Here is a 16,916-nt window from a genome sequence, read left to right as displayed (position 1 = left end):
AGTTTAAAAAAATCTGGGTTATCGTTTTCCTGAGACATCGAAAACGCTGCCGGTAGGCCTCTGGCACTAGCTCATAGGCTCGAAGAAATAGCCCTTTTTACCGTCTCGTACACAAGACTGTCTTCCGTGGAGAGAAAAGCACACACTTCCTGAGCCTTACCAGTTAGTTTACATTGCAGGAGTATAGCCCACACATCCTTTGGCCAATGCAGAGCAGGGCAATGCGCTCAAATGCACCAAAGTAGGACTCTATCTCAGTCTCCTGAAAAATAGGAACCATTGCCACATTCTTACGTACGTCAAAGACGTTATCAGGATCTGACGGTGGTCGTCTGCCAGAGATAGAAGCGTCGGCTTCACTCTTCTGTAACTCTAACTGGCGCATCCTAACAGACGTTTCTGACTCCATTTCTTTAACCAAGCTCTGACTCAAATTCCAACTTCTTCAGTTCCGACTCTCTCCGGAGTTGAAACTCTCGCTCTTCCTTCCTATCCTGCGTCTCCTGCTGAAGACGAGCTATACGCATTTTCAACCGGGCACTTCCCATGGAACCTGAAGATGTAGAGCGTGGTTCAAACCGTGGCATCGTGTATGGTTCTACCTCTTCCCCACTATCCTCTCTGTAACGACCCAGGCGGGTCTCTCGAGGATCCGCCTATTTGTGCTGCTTGCCTGTTCTGTCCCCGCCCTTTTTTGTGTGCAGGTCTCAGGTGTGTGCAATGAACCTGCTGATGGGCGAGGGCAGAAAAGGCCTGCCGTGCCAACACCCAGGGGCTCTCTCCTCTCCTCCGCTGGCTTTAGGCTTTTGTTTGGTTGTTCCCATGACTGATCTCACACCACACTTTTGGTTACATCACATATTACTGACTTACACCACATCCCATTAACTATACCTTAGTTTCTGTTCAATCTTATTTAATAAATAATTTCTATTCCTTTACCCTGCGTGTGGCCTCCCCAGTTTATGTTCATGCCAGAGACAAGCATGTTACATTATGGGGGCTCGTCCGTGCTTTTGGAACCTGGAAATTGGTATGTATCAGTTTGTCATTTTGATTCCCACTTTTGGCTATTGGGAGCATAGTGTGGATGTGCAGTGCTAAATTAAAATGGAAGAATCTTGCTGGCAGGTGTAAAGTACCTGCGCAGCTCAGTTATCAGAATTGGGGAGACCCACGCGTTGTTTGGTTAGTTTATTAGGTTAATTGAAGACTAATTTGGCCATTTTGATTCATGCACATAAATGAGATTATTTTGGTATTTTGTTTGGCAGCCTTATGATTTAATTTGGCCGAGATTTTGTTGATTGGCCGGGGAGGAGAGAAGCCAATTTGATTTTTGCAGACTATGAAATGGTTAGGCCAAGGGGGTTTCAGGTAGATGCGGGGCGGCTTGTTTTGGGGTGGTGGTGCACCTGTGCTTCCAATTGAGTGCTGGTCTAAATTGTCATGTATAGCGCCAAATAATTAGGCATTGGAAACCAGTCAAGTTTTCTGACGCAAGGAGAAAATGAGGAAACAGAATCGATGGATGCGTTCCTTGCAAGTCCCTCTGAAGCTGTCCACCGAGGGGAGGTTAAAGCCCCCCCAAGGGTCTTTTTATTTCACCGAGGGGAGGTTAGAGTCCTCCCAAAGGGTTAATTAGTTATTTTCCCATAGGGAGGTTAGAGTCCTCCCTAGGGGAAGTTAGTTAGTCATTTTTCACCGAGGGGAGGTTAGAGTCTCCCCAGGGGTTTTCTTTTTATAGCACAAAAAAAAAGAACTACAAACCAACCAAATACTCTACTACTCAGAACCAATAGCTCACTACCCGAGTGAGCTATTACGCTATTACACTATCACACCAACAACGGCACTTCGTCACTAGCTCCAACACACAAACAATCGTCAACTGCTTGCTGGCACAAAAAGGAAGGGATGTGCGCCTGTCTGCTCCCAGCTTATATAGCCATCAGGTGAGCCCAGGTGCACTCATTTTCCCTATTGCTAGGGTTGCAATCAGAAAGGGGGGGAAAGCGCATCAGTCTGGGGAGAGAACACAGTAAAACACAAACACAACACACTGTCCGTAGCAGTAACTAATATGTAACTAATGTTAAAGGCCTACGTGCAGGTTAACCGGAAGTTTTGATTAATGGGTACATAAAGCACTCAAAATATGTGTATAATTTATAAAATCTATCCAAAATAGTGTTAAGGTCCAGTTTTTGTCGTTTTTGGCAGTAACGGGTGTTTCCTAACGCCATTCGGCGATAACATCACGTTGGGGAGACGTGGTGGAAGGTAGCCTCAGCCTAGTACTAGAACTATGGCGTTTAAGAGGTGGCATGAACCACAAATAACATGCATGATGGCCCACAGCAGTATAATTTCGAACCTGTCAGACGTGAGAGGGCGAATGAGGAACTGCCGAGAACTGTTGGCGGTCAAAACCAATTAAATGCATGGTCAGAGGAGATTGAGTGAAGAATTGCTATCATTTAGCAACGCAGCAACGAGCGCTGGAGCTAGTCAATGAACAGCAGTGCATACAATAACGACACTTTTATTTATTTTTACTCTCAGTGAATAGCACCGAGTGAAAGTCAAAGTTTTCTTTATATCTAGTGACAGCGATTATGTCGTAAGTACCGGTTAACTTGGTCAGATGATCTAGAAATAGAAGGAATAATGCTAGCTATGGGCTAACTTAGCCTATCGGACAGCAATCAGTGCACTAAAAAGTAGGGCCCGACCGATATTGATTTTTGAGTGCCGATGCCGATTATTTTCAGAGAAAAATTACGATTACGATTTAATCAGCCGATTTAAAAAAATAAATAAATGGTTTTTGATACCTTAAATATACTTTAAACACTTTTGACGAATGTGTGAATTGAATGCAGAACCTTTGAGTGTTTTAGAATACATTTACAGTCAAAAATGAGTGTAATGTAAAATGTAAAATAAATAACTAACTCCCAATGTGCTGCGCTCGTGAGCAGTGACTAACACGTGCGTGCTGAGCAGTATGGTCTCACCGTTAGAGTCTACAGTATAACAAATTAACATGGCCTGGGACCTAAAGAAAAACAGGCACAACATGCTCAAACAACGCGTCTTGTGTACATTGGTGAGGTGAGCGCGCAGCTGCCTGAGCGAGCGTGCTTTCATGTTGTACGGTATAAATTCAATCTCCTCTTTTTTACTCCAGCTAAAGTTGTTAGTTAGCAAGGCGAGTAGGAGCGCAATCTGCAGGATACTAATCGCAATAACATTAAAAAAAAAAAAAAACATTGTAATCTGCGTCTTTTTGGCCGATGCCGATTATTTTCAAAAAGGCTATAATCGGCCGATTAAATCGGCAGGCCGATAAATCGGTCGGGCCCTGCTGGATTCATGCCCTTGTCTATTAATTGAAAAAATACTGTCTTGAATATCCAGCCCCTCATGTGCACTATTCTGTATTAGAAATATTCATACTGGTTTCAGTTTTTTTTGTTTGTTTGTTTGTCCCCCACCCCCCACCCCACAGAGAAAGCCGGAAAGCACAAGAAAGTGGAGCGTGCTGTGGGTGTGTGTAAGAAAGCAGTGGCTGCCTTCAGCTATTCGTGGAAGAAGAAGAGAGATCTGGCTGTTGCTCAAGAAGAGCTTCATCTACCCAAGCACAAGTTAGTGACTGAGTCACCCACTAGGTGGGGTTCACGTCAGAAGATGGTGGAGAGGATGCTGGAGCAGCAGAAAGCTATCGCTCAGGTCTTGGGAGCAGACAAAAAGACGAGACAGCTGGTTCCTACATGGCAAGACCTAGATGTCCTGGAATCTGTCAATGGGGCCCTGAATCCACTACTGGAATTCACTGATGCACTCTCCAGTGAAAATTATGTGAGTGTGTCATACCTCAAGCCGATGCTGCAACTTTTCAGAACACAGATTCTCAAGCCATCCGACGATGAAACACAGCTCACCAAAGAATTGAAGATGACAGTCATGTCATACCTGGATGAAAAGTATGCCGATCCGAACACTGAGGAACTACTGGATGTTGCAACTTTGGTAGATCCGCGTTTCAAGACACAATACATTAGGCCAGAAAACATTCATGCCATCAAAATGAGAGCAGTGTCTGAGATGTTGGAGGACTGCTCCACTTCAGTCAGAACAGAGGAAGCAGAGGCAGGAGATGCTGCAGTACCCCCTCCCCTGAAGACACAAAAAAAGTCATTGGGCAGCTTCTTTAAGAAACCAGAATACAGCCCAGCACTCAATGACAGACAGAGTGTTGAGCGGGAACTCGAAAACTACTTGACAGCAGCAGATGCAGACAGTGAGATGGACCCACTGCAATGGTGGAAGGTGAATGAAAGGAACTTCCCAAGACTTGGTGGCCTTGCAAAGCACTATTTGTGCATCCCTGCAACCAGCACACCCTCCGAGAGGGTATTTAGCACAGGGGGGAACATTGTTACCTGCCACAGGGCAGCTTTAAAACCTGAGATGGTGGATACACTTGTCTTCCTTGCTCGCAACTTGTGAGAAACAGTATTGCACAATTTTTTGTTTCATTGCAGCACAAGTTAAATGCACTTCATGTTTTTCGTTGTTGTTTTTTAAAGCTGCTAGAATTTGTTCTGTGAAACCTAAGAGCTTGTTAAGCTGTTTTTGTGTATTACATTTGTTTTTGTGTATTACATTTTCTTTTTTTACCAGAAAATAAAAAGAAATTATACAAAAAATGTGATTTTGTTCATATCGTGATATAAAATCGAAATCTGAAATTTTGGGGGGGAAAAATCGAAATATAACTTTTTCCCATATCGCCCAGCCCTACCTCACGCTATAGTAACAAACTATAAACCAGATATTAGACAGAAACAAACAGTGGACAAGAACACTATAGTATGCACCATGTACTAGAAAGAACCATACATCAGACTACAGGTATAGAACTACACTATAAACCATGTATTTGGAGGAAGTACACAGTACATCATCACACTATAGAACTATAGTATACATAAGGTATTAGACAGTAGACAGTAGAATTTGTTTACAACCAACTTGTGAGGGTGCAAACCACATAAAACTAGAATACCCATTCCAATGGAAATATTTTAAACTACAAAACAATATCTAAAATTAGACCGACGTCATTCCGAACCATGTAACCCTAACGAGAGAGAGAGAGAGTGAGTGAGTGAGTGAGTGAGTGAGTGAGTGAGTGAGTGAGTGAGTGAGTGAGTGAGTGAGAGACAGAGAGACACAGAGAGCAGGGGCGCAGATGGGATTTTTGAACTGGGGGGGACCAAGCTGTCAGCAAATGATTTCAACTCAATACGTTATTTTTGTGTAATTTGGGCTTTAACTAGCGCTCAAGTAGTTACTCTCGTAATAGCCTATGGGCTAATGGTTTGCACTAAAAAGCCATTGGAGAATTCTTATTTGAAATCATGGATAAACAACAGTGAACATTGTTAAACAAAGGCCTACTTGATCAACACTATGATGAAACTGTTATTTGTCTGGAATGCCAATCATCCACAAAAACTTCATGCCCTGGGCAAAATATGTTTTATTTAAACATTTATGTATACACTCAGAAGTGTAAACAACAAGATATTTACATAAATGAAAAAAAAGCCAAACAAATTTACTGTCTAAGCAGACTCACTGAAGGACCCAAAAACATCTCTCCTCCTTTCATTACCCTGAACATACTGCTGGGCAATATCTTGTCTGTCCAGTCTGTCTAGCCTCTCTTGGTGAATATGGCACACAGCAATGCCATTGAGTCTTTTTTGCGTCATGGTTGATCGCAACCATGTCTTCAAACTAGCTAAAGAGAATGACAAGGTATTAATATATGGGCCAGAGCCAGGCACACTCATAATTTCTTTAGGAATTTTCTAGTTAAAATAAGATTATGCATAAAAATGAAAAAACATTAAAACTATTCACCCACGGCCTGAAATTACTTTTATTTTACATTTAGCCTACTTCAGGTAAGAGCAAATGCCGTTTATTAATGTCACTAGCTCCTACTCAACATTACAAAACGATTAGCTGCCACATCTGGGATGTTTGGCAGCTAATGATTGTTTTTTGCTTCTTCATTTTGTTTCTTCATTGAAGCACCCGCTCTGTCATAGTAGACAATGATCACCGCAACAGGTACAGGCGCAGCTGAGCTACTAGTTCCTCTTTAGGACCCTGGGGAGAGTCGGAACTTGGAGCATGGAACAACGTAACCCCAAAGCTGAGTGCTCCCAGCGCTTCCCAGCCTCACAAACGTGCAACAAACAAACAAACAAACATGTAACTAACTACTGTTTACGTGAGTAGCAGATAGCATGAATTCTATGTCTGGCTGGTGAGATTAATTCGACTTTCCGAGTTGGAGATCCGACTTCACGGGGGCACATTCGTGCACAACTGGAACGCACCATTAGTCGTAGCACACAAACGCCGGGCTCTCAATGCGCGCTGCATGTAAATTAGTCTAACAAACTGAACATTAATCATCCGTTTTACCGGCAGTGTTTTTCGCCTTATGTAGTCTAACTAACGGAACATTAATTAAAAACAATTAATGTCTTACCGGCGATGTTTGTCGCCTTATGTAGGGACAGAGTGGGGGGGGGGGGGGGGGTCACTATGAATCTGAGGGGGACATGTCCCCCCCGTCCCCAGTGCCATCTGCGCGCATGACAGAGAGACACAGAGAGACACAGAAAGACAGAGACTGAGACAGAGAGAGAAAGAGAAAGAGAAATTGGAAGAGAAAAAGGGAGAGAACTTGAAGAACTAGAAAGGGATGCTAGATAGAGAGAGAACTAGAAAGGGAAAGAGAAAGAACTAGAAAGAAAGAGAGAGAACTAAGAGAGAAAGAGCGAGAACTAGAATGTTAAAGAAAGAGAGAGAGAAAAGAAAGATAAAAAGACAAACACACACACACACACACAAACACACCCACATATACGCATTCCATACACAGACAAACGTACCTTGTGTCAGCAGAGCTATCCTCGACTGGTGGAGGAGTCAGTCCGGCTGAAGAGAGAGGGAGTGAGAGAGGTGACAGCGAAAAAGGGGGAGGAGGATTGACAGTGTGGGGAAAAACGGTCTGTCTAGCTACTGGACCAGATAAAATGAGACGGAGAGGTAATAAAGTCTATCGGCACGAGGACCTTGGATTTATTAAGTAAAGTGGCAGCGGTTATACAGAGTCATAAAGCGTGAGAAATCGAATATGTCTAAGTCCCTAATCAGCGCTGATGGTTCGTCCGGAGCTTCGCCTCCGTGGAAGGTCTGCTTCAGAAGAAGGTGAAGAGTCCCTGTGTGATGCAGTCTTATGCTGTATCCTCCTCTCGATGAGGTGTGTGCGTTTGAGGTGTGTGCGGTTCTGTGTGTTTTGGCTCCCAGGCCCTGAGAGAGCTTCGTAACGGGGAGAGTTCCTCGTGTCTCTGGTGTGATAAATTAAAACGGGGGAGTGCCCCCCCGAAGTGTCTCGTGTGTGATAATTTAATGTGGCTCTCAGGCCCCTAGTATGGGCAGAGGTATCTCTTGGTTCCTCCTAACGGGGAAGAGCTCTCAAAATGTCTCCTGTGTGATAAATTAATGTGGCTCTCCCGTTCTGGAGATGATACTGGTGCATTGTCTGAGTGTCCACCATCTGCCTGCCTGGGAGATGGGGCCTTCAGCTCCGGCCTTGACCTGACTATATATTATCATGTTTGTGTTATGTGTTCGTTGGGTTTAGAGCAAGAGTTGACTATATTATAATGTGTCCATGTGATGTGCTCATCAGGCTAGGGTAGGAGTTAGCTATATTTATAATGTACATGTGATGTACTCAGCAGGTTATTTTTCCCAACATATCCCCCTCAAGTCGTCGCAAGACGACTTTTACTCATTTGGGGTACGAGGGATAGGACTCCAGCACGGGACTACCATTATAACACCATTAGAAATAACAGAAAGAAGGCAAAATGATCATAAAAACAAACAACCATGAGCATGGGACTAAAACAACTCGCTGGACCTGGTGTATGGGGAAACCACGTGGGAGAAACGCTACCCATGCTTCAGACATGGGTATGCCATACACACCCCACCTAGGGGTGGCATCCACCCCGGCCTTACATCGCGAGCAGACAATACCAACAATACTGGCAGCAGATGATACACAACAAAACCAACACCAAACCATAACAACAACAACAACAAAATGCAACAATAAAACTACCAGTAAACAATAACGATATAAACAAAAATGCAACAATCACACAAACACTACACAATAACAATCACAGGAAAGAAATGCAACCCTGAAACGTGTCCCTAAATAATAATAATAATATCAGAAAGATATGAGGTACACAACGAATGGCAATCCCCCTCAACCCATCCCTAGATGACCACACACTAAGGATGTGAGGAGGAGTTAGCTGGTCGTGTAACAATAAGCAATCACACGCATGGGGTATTCGGGGTAGGCCCGGGGCACGGGAACAACTGAAACCACGGAATAGTCCTGAGCGTCATCACGGGCAGGTGGTCGCAAGGCGCCACCTGAGCATTAGACCCTTTTCAACTGCGCTCAGGACCTCATCTGATAAACGGGCAATCAAGGCCCCTGGAATCTCGCCCGTGTGTATCCCCGAGCTCCATCTTGTTCTCCAGCCGGATCAGGTCGGGCCCCTCTGGCGGTCCCTCGTCCAAACTCTCCGGTGTATACTCGATCCCCAGGTAAGCTTGGATGGCACCTGCTGCACCTGTAGCGCCCATCGCTCATTGGGCTCTCCATCCATCCTGTGAAGGGGTCATTAATGCCGGAGCTCTCTGCCAAATCTAATCTGAGGGACTGTAACCCTGCCAGCACCCTGGCCACCGACCCATCCGGTGCGAAATCTGATTGCATCATCCTTGGGTGGTTGGTCAGCTCCGGGCGTGTCTGCATCTGGCTCCTCCTCTGGCCCTGGAACTTCGTGTTTCTCTTGCTGGAATTACAAACTTATGTGCAACAGTTAGATGTTCAAACATATTTTCCTTAATTCTATTTCTAATTACTCTAATGGAAGTCCCTTTTGGGACCCTCAAATGTTAAGTGAAGGCATGGGTCGACCCTTAAGCATTTCATGCGGGGTTAGACGTGTCGTTCTGTTAGTTTTCATGCGATAACTCATTAGTGCCAGTGGTAGTGCATCAATTCAATTTAGTGCTTGGACAAATGTTGTTAATATTTTGTCTTGAGTGTCCCATTCACTCTTTCTACCATACCTTGTGGTTGAGGATTGGGGCGTAATCTAGTCTTTATTTGACATGCAAATGTTGAATCACATGTTTGAGTGTTCTCTGAATAAACACTCCGTCTGAGCTTATTTCTGACGGAATTCCAAACCTAGTTATGCCTTCTCTAGTCCGAAACTTGATTACTGTAGCCGCACTTGGGTCTTTTGATGGGACTGCTTCCACCCATCTGTTGAACACTGTATTTCACACTCATTTAGCTGGATGTCAATCATTGTTTGCAAGTATGGTGAAGAAAAACCTTGTTTTCTAATTATTATTATTATTATTATTATTATTATTATTATATTATTTTTTTTATATATATATTGTTTTTTTAATTCTCCTCAATACCTCCCCCCTTGGGCAATGGTCAAAACCATGCACATTAAATGATAAGCAAATCTAAGAACGCCGTTGGTGCAACCAACGTCGAAACGTCTAACCTTAACCATCAGCAAACTAAAACCAATCTTTTGGGAAGGGAAATCGAAACCAGTATGTCCAAAACCAAAGCCCAATATGGGTGGGTTTACCATCAGCCGCCGGAGACCACGCTGTTCCAAAGTCATGCACTAAACCGAAAAACGTACATGCGTTAGTGGCCTTCTATACCACAAAGGTAAAATAAAATAAAACGCGACATGCCCCGTTCCAAGACCACCTCTGCTGCCAGAGCTGACATATCTGACTCCTGTTCCTCCTCCACCCTACACCCCAGACGGGACTTCCCATGATTGTTGCAGCTCGTCACTTCATGATCAAGTGAGCCAGTGCCCACAGCGACTCTGCCAAGTAATCGTGACTGTGCCTGCCTTAGGTCGTCCCGGGTGTCAAGGTGGGATCTTACCCGTCGTTGGCTAACCAGCCTTCCATACTGGCTCGCTGCAGGATGCCATACCTGGGATACAATCAATCCCCACCTATATGGTGGTATAGATCGCAAGGTGGAGGGATGGAGACAGAGTCCTCAGCCCCATCTGCCCTATGCAGCCAAGCGTGCGTAATGGATACACATCAGGGGGACTATAAGACAAAAGGTAATTTATCAGAGTTAAAATTATTAAAGTGTTGCAGCAGCAGTAGTGGCATTTGAAAGGTAAACCCACTACTTCCGAATCCAAATTGACAACATAGCATGTAGGATCCCTTCCCAGCAGATGTGGCATCAATCCACCTGTCATCCTTGACCAAAGAGATACACCCCATATTTTAATAGGTGTAGTCCTACTTGTACAGTTTATCAAGATTACTTTATTTTATTTTATTATTATTCTCCTTCTTTATCATATCCATATTTATTCAATTATTCTTTCCTGTGTGAAAATAATATGAATCACTTAGTTAATAGCAACACCTTCTTTAGTCCAATTGCATTAGATTAGCATCACTGTTGTCCTATTAAAGTATCAACGTTATTGTCCTTATAACCTCCTCATGAACTTCGATGTTCATCATCATGAATGATAACTGTTGTCCTAGGAAGACAAAAAACAAAACTAAAACTAAAACAAATTAGCCATAATGTGAATATCCACTGTGTGTCTCCCTGTTTCTCTCTCCCTCCTTCGGGAGAACACGCTCTCTCTCCCTCCTCAGTACGGGGTGCTGTTTGGTGCAAGACAACAGATAAGGGTGGAATGTGGTTTCTCTCTCTCTCTGCGTGTCTCCCTCCCACGTTGGGTGCGGCCATAACGCCTTGAAAGCGAGTGTGCTCTGGGGGCTGGGTGTGAGAGAAACCATGGGTAGTTCCTTTTCTCGGCCAGCAGAGGGGTTGTTCAGGTGAAACCTATGGACAGAGACTACAAGGAACTTCAAACATGGCAGACAGGGAACTACAAATTTATCAAAGCCTGAAAACTCAACAGAGCTCTACCTGCATTCCTTGGATATGTGGTATTTTATGGCGTATGGCCACCACACGCTTTCAGTTGAACGCACTCTATTTCCTTTCGCTGTACTGTGTGTTAGTGTGTCTCTCTGTACTGCCTGAATGGTGTAGCTCGACAAATGGGGGGGGAAATGTGTTCTCTCTCTCTCACCCTTCCTCGCTCCCCTTAGGGTCAAGCAGCAGCTAGGACCGTTAACAGATAAGCCTGGAATGCAACATCCTCAACTCTCCATCATGGAACAAGGCCTAATAACTATCTCTCACACACAAAAATATCCTTCTGTCCCTTCATTCACAAATAACTTTTCACTTTATTATATATAACTTAATACTGCTCCCCCTTTCCAAATTTCTATATACACAAAACTAGAAGCTGACCACCGAAATTGGTACAGGCCTCGTCAGGCCGAACCAAAACACCCTCACAGGTTCTAACTTCCATACAATTTTAGGGAGGGGAACTACAACATGAGGTGGAGTAGAGGACTTCAAATATGGTGGACGGGGACCTCAAATGGGAGGACTACACATATGGGAAAGGGGATTACACTCTGGGCCTGAAAACCATACAGAGCCCCTTCTCGTGGTCCTGAAACAACCGTTAATTGTTAGAAAAACACGCACTCTATCGCTACCTCCAACTGTCTAGAGGGAAAATGGTCCCTCTCGATCGTCCTTCGACTTTAGCTCTCCTTGCTATCTCTCCTTGCTATCTCTCTCGCTCCCTCTCACACAAACACACACACACACACACACACACACACACACACACACACACACACACACACACACACACACACACACACACACACACACACACACACACACACCTAAACAGACCTTTCTCATTCTGTCTCCTCCAAACGCACACACAGAAACATCACCTCTTGCGTACACGCGCACAGAGACGCACACAGCCTTTCTCACTCTGTCTCCTCTAAACGCATACACAAAAACAGCGCCTCTTGCGTACCCGCGCACACACAGAGTCGCTCACAGCCTTTCTCTCTCTCTCACGCGCATACACCCACTGTCTCTCTGTGTGTCACTCGTGCCCTAGGCACCGTTTCCTCTGCAAAGGGACTCTAACCCTGATAAAGGACTCTAACCTTCTTACCACATAGAATTATTTAATACACAAACAAAGAGGGGGACTCTAACCCCCCCCCCCCCCCCCCCCCCCCCCCCGAGGGACTCTAACCCCCTTTAAGACATAGGTGGGGACTCTAACCCCACCCGAGGAACTCTAACCCCCTTAAGACATAAGTGTATTTATTACACATCCATTACTTGGCCATCGGTAGTCTTGTATCACTATGCCCGATTCTTATAGGCCCTATGGTCTCGAGGGTATTCTTTCACCATGCAACGAGCCGATATTCGATGTGTCACGCGATCAGGGTCAATTGGGTTTATGGGGAAATACTGGGATGCAGTCCTATTCGTCCCCACGAGATATCCCGTAGCGAACCGCTCTCACAGTCTCACCTCCTAATGTGATTCCTATATAACTATGCAGAGTTTGGATTTTATCAACAGGTTCTGCCTACCTTTTGTTGGGCGTACGCGAGGTGAGACTGCAGGAATCGGTCCGGTGCTCCGGGGTCCCGAGGTCGTGCCGCTCTCCGTCTCTCGTTTCCCAGTTGCGTGTTCAATTCAGAAAAAATCACGTCGAGGGTCACCAAATTGTGGGGAAAAACGGTCTGTCTAGCTACTGGACCAGATAAAATGAGACGGAGAGGTAATAAAGTCTATCGGCACGAGGACCTTGGATTTATTAAGTAAAGTGGCAGCGGTTATACAGAGTCATAAAGCGTGAGAAATCGAATATGTCTAAGTCCCTAATCAGCGCTGATGGTTCGTCCGGAGCTTCGCCTCCGTGGAAGGTCTGCTTCAGAAGAAGGTGAAGAGTCCCTGTGTGATGCAGTCTTATGCTGTATCCTCCTCTCGATGAGGTGTGTGCGTTTGAGGTGTGTGCGGTTCTGTGTGTTTTGGCTCCCAGGCCCTGAGAGAGCTTCGTAACGGGGAGAGTTCCTCGTGTCTCTGGTGTGATAAATTAAAACGGGGGAGTGCCCCCCCGAAGTGTCTCGTGTGTGATAATTTAATGTGGCTCTCAGGCCCCTAGTATGGGCAGAGGTATCTCTTGGTTCCTCCTAACGGGGAAGAGCTCTCAAAATGTCTCCTGTGTGATAAATTAATGTGGCTCTCCCGTTCTGGAGATGATACTGGTGCATTGTCTGAGTGTCCACCATCTGCCTGCCTGGGAGATGGGGCCTTCAGCTCCGGCCTTGACCTGACTATATATTATCATGTTTGTGTTATGCGTTCGTTGGGTTTAGAGCAAGAGTCGACTATATTATAATGTGTCCATGTGATGTGCTCATCAGGCTAGGGTAGGAGTTAGCTATATTTATAATGTACATGTGATGTACTCAGCAGGTTATTTTTCCCAACAACAGCGAGAGCGGGAGGGGAAAAAGGGAAAAAATACACAGGAGGAGGAGTCAGGGTCACACACACACACACACACACACACACACACACACACACACACACACACACACACACACACACACACACACACACACACGTCAATGTAGTGCTACATAAATCACACAGTATTAAAACTAGTATTACTACAGACAAACAAGAGTGTTACGTATTCTTGTCATGATGCCATTCCCTTCATTGCTTTTAAATGGTATACAGAGTTCTTGTTATACATATATGGTAGATATAATCCTTGTTATAAATATGGCATATATGTAATTCGTGTTATACATCTATGGTATATAGTGTGTTATATATATATATATATATACATATATATATATATATATAGATACATATATAAAAAATATATATATAGGGCCCGACCGATATTGATTTTTGAGTGCCGATGCCGATGCCGATTATTTTCAGAGAAAAATTACGATTACGATTTAATCGGCCGATTAAAAAACAAAAAACTAAAAAACATATAAAACGTAGTTTTTGATACCTTAAATATACTTTAAACACTTTTGACGAATATGTGAATTGAATGCAGAATCTTTTAGTGTTTTAGAATACATTTACAGTCAAAAATGAGTGTAATGTAAAATGTAAAATAAATAACTAACTCCCAATGTGCTGCGCTCGTGAGCAGTGACTAACACGTGCGTGCTGAGCAGTATGGTCTCACCGTTAGAGTCTACAGTATAACAAATTAACATGGCCTGGGACCTAAAGAAAAACAGGCACAACATGCTCAAACAACGCGTCTTGTGTACATTGGTGAGGTGAGCGCGCAGCTGCCTGAGCGAGCGTGCTTTCATGTTGTACGGTAAAATTCAATCTCCTCTTTTTTACTCCAGCTAAAGTTGTTAGTTAGCAAGGCGAGTAGGAGCGCAATCTGCAGGATACTAATCGCAATAACATTTAAAAAAATAAAATAAAAAAAATAAAAAACGTTGTAATCTGCGTCTTTTTGGCCGATGCCGATTATTTTCAAAAAGGCTATAATCGGCCGATTAAATCGGCAGGCCGATAAATCGGTCGGGCCCTACTAAAAAGTGAGTGCCTGCAAGTATTACCGATCGTGGTGTGACATTATTTAACCATCAATCTACCTCAAATACAACCAGACAGATGTACATTGAACACAAAGCACACCGTCCAACCCGGCGGATGCTGACAGACAAATTCAGCCCTGGCATTTTCTGTCCAGACCAGCCCACTACATTATCAGCAATAGGGGTGGGATGAGACAAACGGGAAGAACCCTGTATGTACTGTGGTAACCCGGTGCTTGATGGTGTGGGTTCCAGGTACGAATGGCATGTGTAGTCAGGGGCGTAGCCATCATTTCAGAAGTGAGGGGGACAAATTGTTCAGAGGTCTATTGAGTGATTTATCATCCTCTCGCAATCAGTTGCACCTCTCCTTATTGGCTAAATAACCACAAACAGCACAGCACCAGGGGACCGACTTTAGTTCTTTAAATGATATACTATATAAAATCTAAAGCTGCCAAACTCTGGTTGAGTTGACACAGAATGACCCTCGACAGTGGCGGACTCAGACTGTTTGAAGGGCAGGGGCGAAAAAATATAAAGGGCACATTCTGGACAACATGGGGCCCCACCAACGGACACAGTGGCTTTTCTAACTTGATGGTGTTTTGTTCCCCCAACGGAGCCTTAAAGGCAGCGCTGCCTGGAAGGTGCAATCCCCTAACCTTAGCTAGCGCTGCCTTGAAAGTCACATTCGGGGCACTTGTTACATCTACATGTAGCACTTAAAAGAATAGTTGGGCTCATAATTGAAACGGGGGGTCTGTGCTTCAAAGACACTGTTTCCCCTTATTCTAGCGACTTTATGAACACCAAAATGAGTTGTTCACGTCATTGTGCACTTTCACATTTTAGCCAAAGAAAGGAGGATGTCTTACTGCTTTCATCTTTACTAACATTTAAGTAAAAGTTAGACTGGAGAAAATTCAATGTGCCGCTACCATACAGTCTTTGACCGCTGACAGCCAGCTACGGAAACATTTAAGGAAGTTTTCCTTCATGAGGTGATAGTGTGGTAGAAATTAGTGAGTATATTCTATGGTAAACCATGATTATTAATAGGCTTTATATTTTAAATGGTGGAAAACACATGATGCTTGCAGAGTCTGGGTTCAGAACATTTGGAGCACAGGAATGTCCAGGGAACTGAGGGGTCAAGTCATGTTGACCTCCGCCTTTCAGCCTTGGGTCATCTTGGCTAACAAGGTTAATCCATGCGGACCTCAGACCAGGGCACGGTTGATAACACGCTGAGACGAAGATTGACTGGGCGGAAACCCCATTGGGACAAAGGGAACCTCCATTGTAGCAAAGAAATTCCTGTATGTGTATAAAGTAAGGCTGGGACCGAATTTCAAGCAGTGACTCTGCAGACCCACTCAGGCTGTTGTCGTTGTTGTTTTTCTGCACGATAAAGTCTTTTGTCAATTCTTGCTCCGGACCCCTCGATTTCTTTTACACTCTCTCTCTTAAATTAGTCTAAGTGTTTTATATCTCGATTAATCTTCGACAATAGCTGACCATTATCGTCTCTCTTGCATGAAATGACCTACACTTGAATGATCTTGAATGCTCAAAAAATGTATATACATTTTAAACAGATTATGCAAACTGAAAATATTAAGTCAGCTACCAAAGAGAGGAACGTCTGCACCTCAATAGCTAACCACAACATGTTTTTTTCGGTTTGCCATATTCTTGCTCCAGGCACTATCAGGGTACTAGAAGGGCACTAGAAGGGCACTGGAAGGGCACTAGAAGGACCAGACGGGCAGAAGGGCACTATCAGGGTACTAGAAGGGCACTAGAAGGACCAGACGGGCAGAAGGGCACTATCAGGGTACTAGAAGGGCACCAGATGGGCAGAAGGGCACTTGAAGGACCAGACGGGCAGAAGGGCACTATCAGGGTACTAGAAGGGCACCAGATGGGCAGAAGGGCACTTGAAGGACCAGACGGGCAGAAGGGGACTATCAGGGCAATAGAAGGACCAGACGGGCAGAAAGGGACTATCAAGGCACTAGAAGGGCACCAGACGGGCAGAAGGGCACTATCAGGGTACTAAAGGGGGCACTAAAAGGGCACCAGACGAGCAGAAGGGGACTATAAGGGCACTCATTAAGGCACGTCATTGAATTTTCTTGTTCTAGAGGGCACATCATCATAATTTATTGTATGAAGGAGCACCCTAGAGGGCACCTAAT

This window comes from Gadus macrocephalus, chromosome 11 (assembly GCF_031168955.1).
Source record: "Gadus macrocephalus chromosome 11, ASM3116895v1".
Classification (NCBI taxonomy): domain Eukaryota; kingdom Metazoa; phylum Chordata; class Actinopteri; order Gadiformes; family Gadidae; genus Gadus; species Gadus macrocephalus.
Note: the sequence above shows the minus strand (reverse complement) of the source record.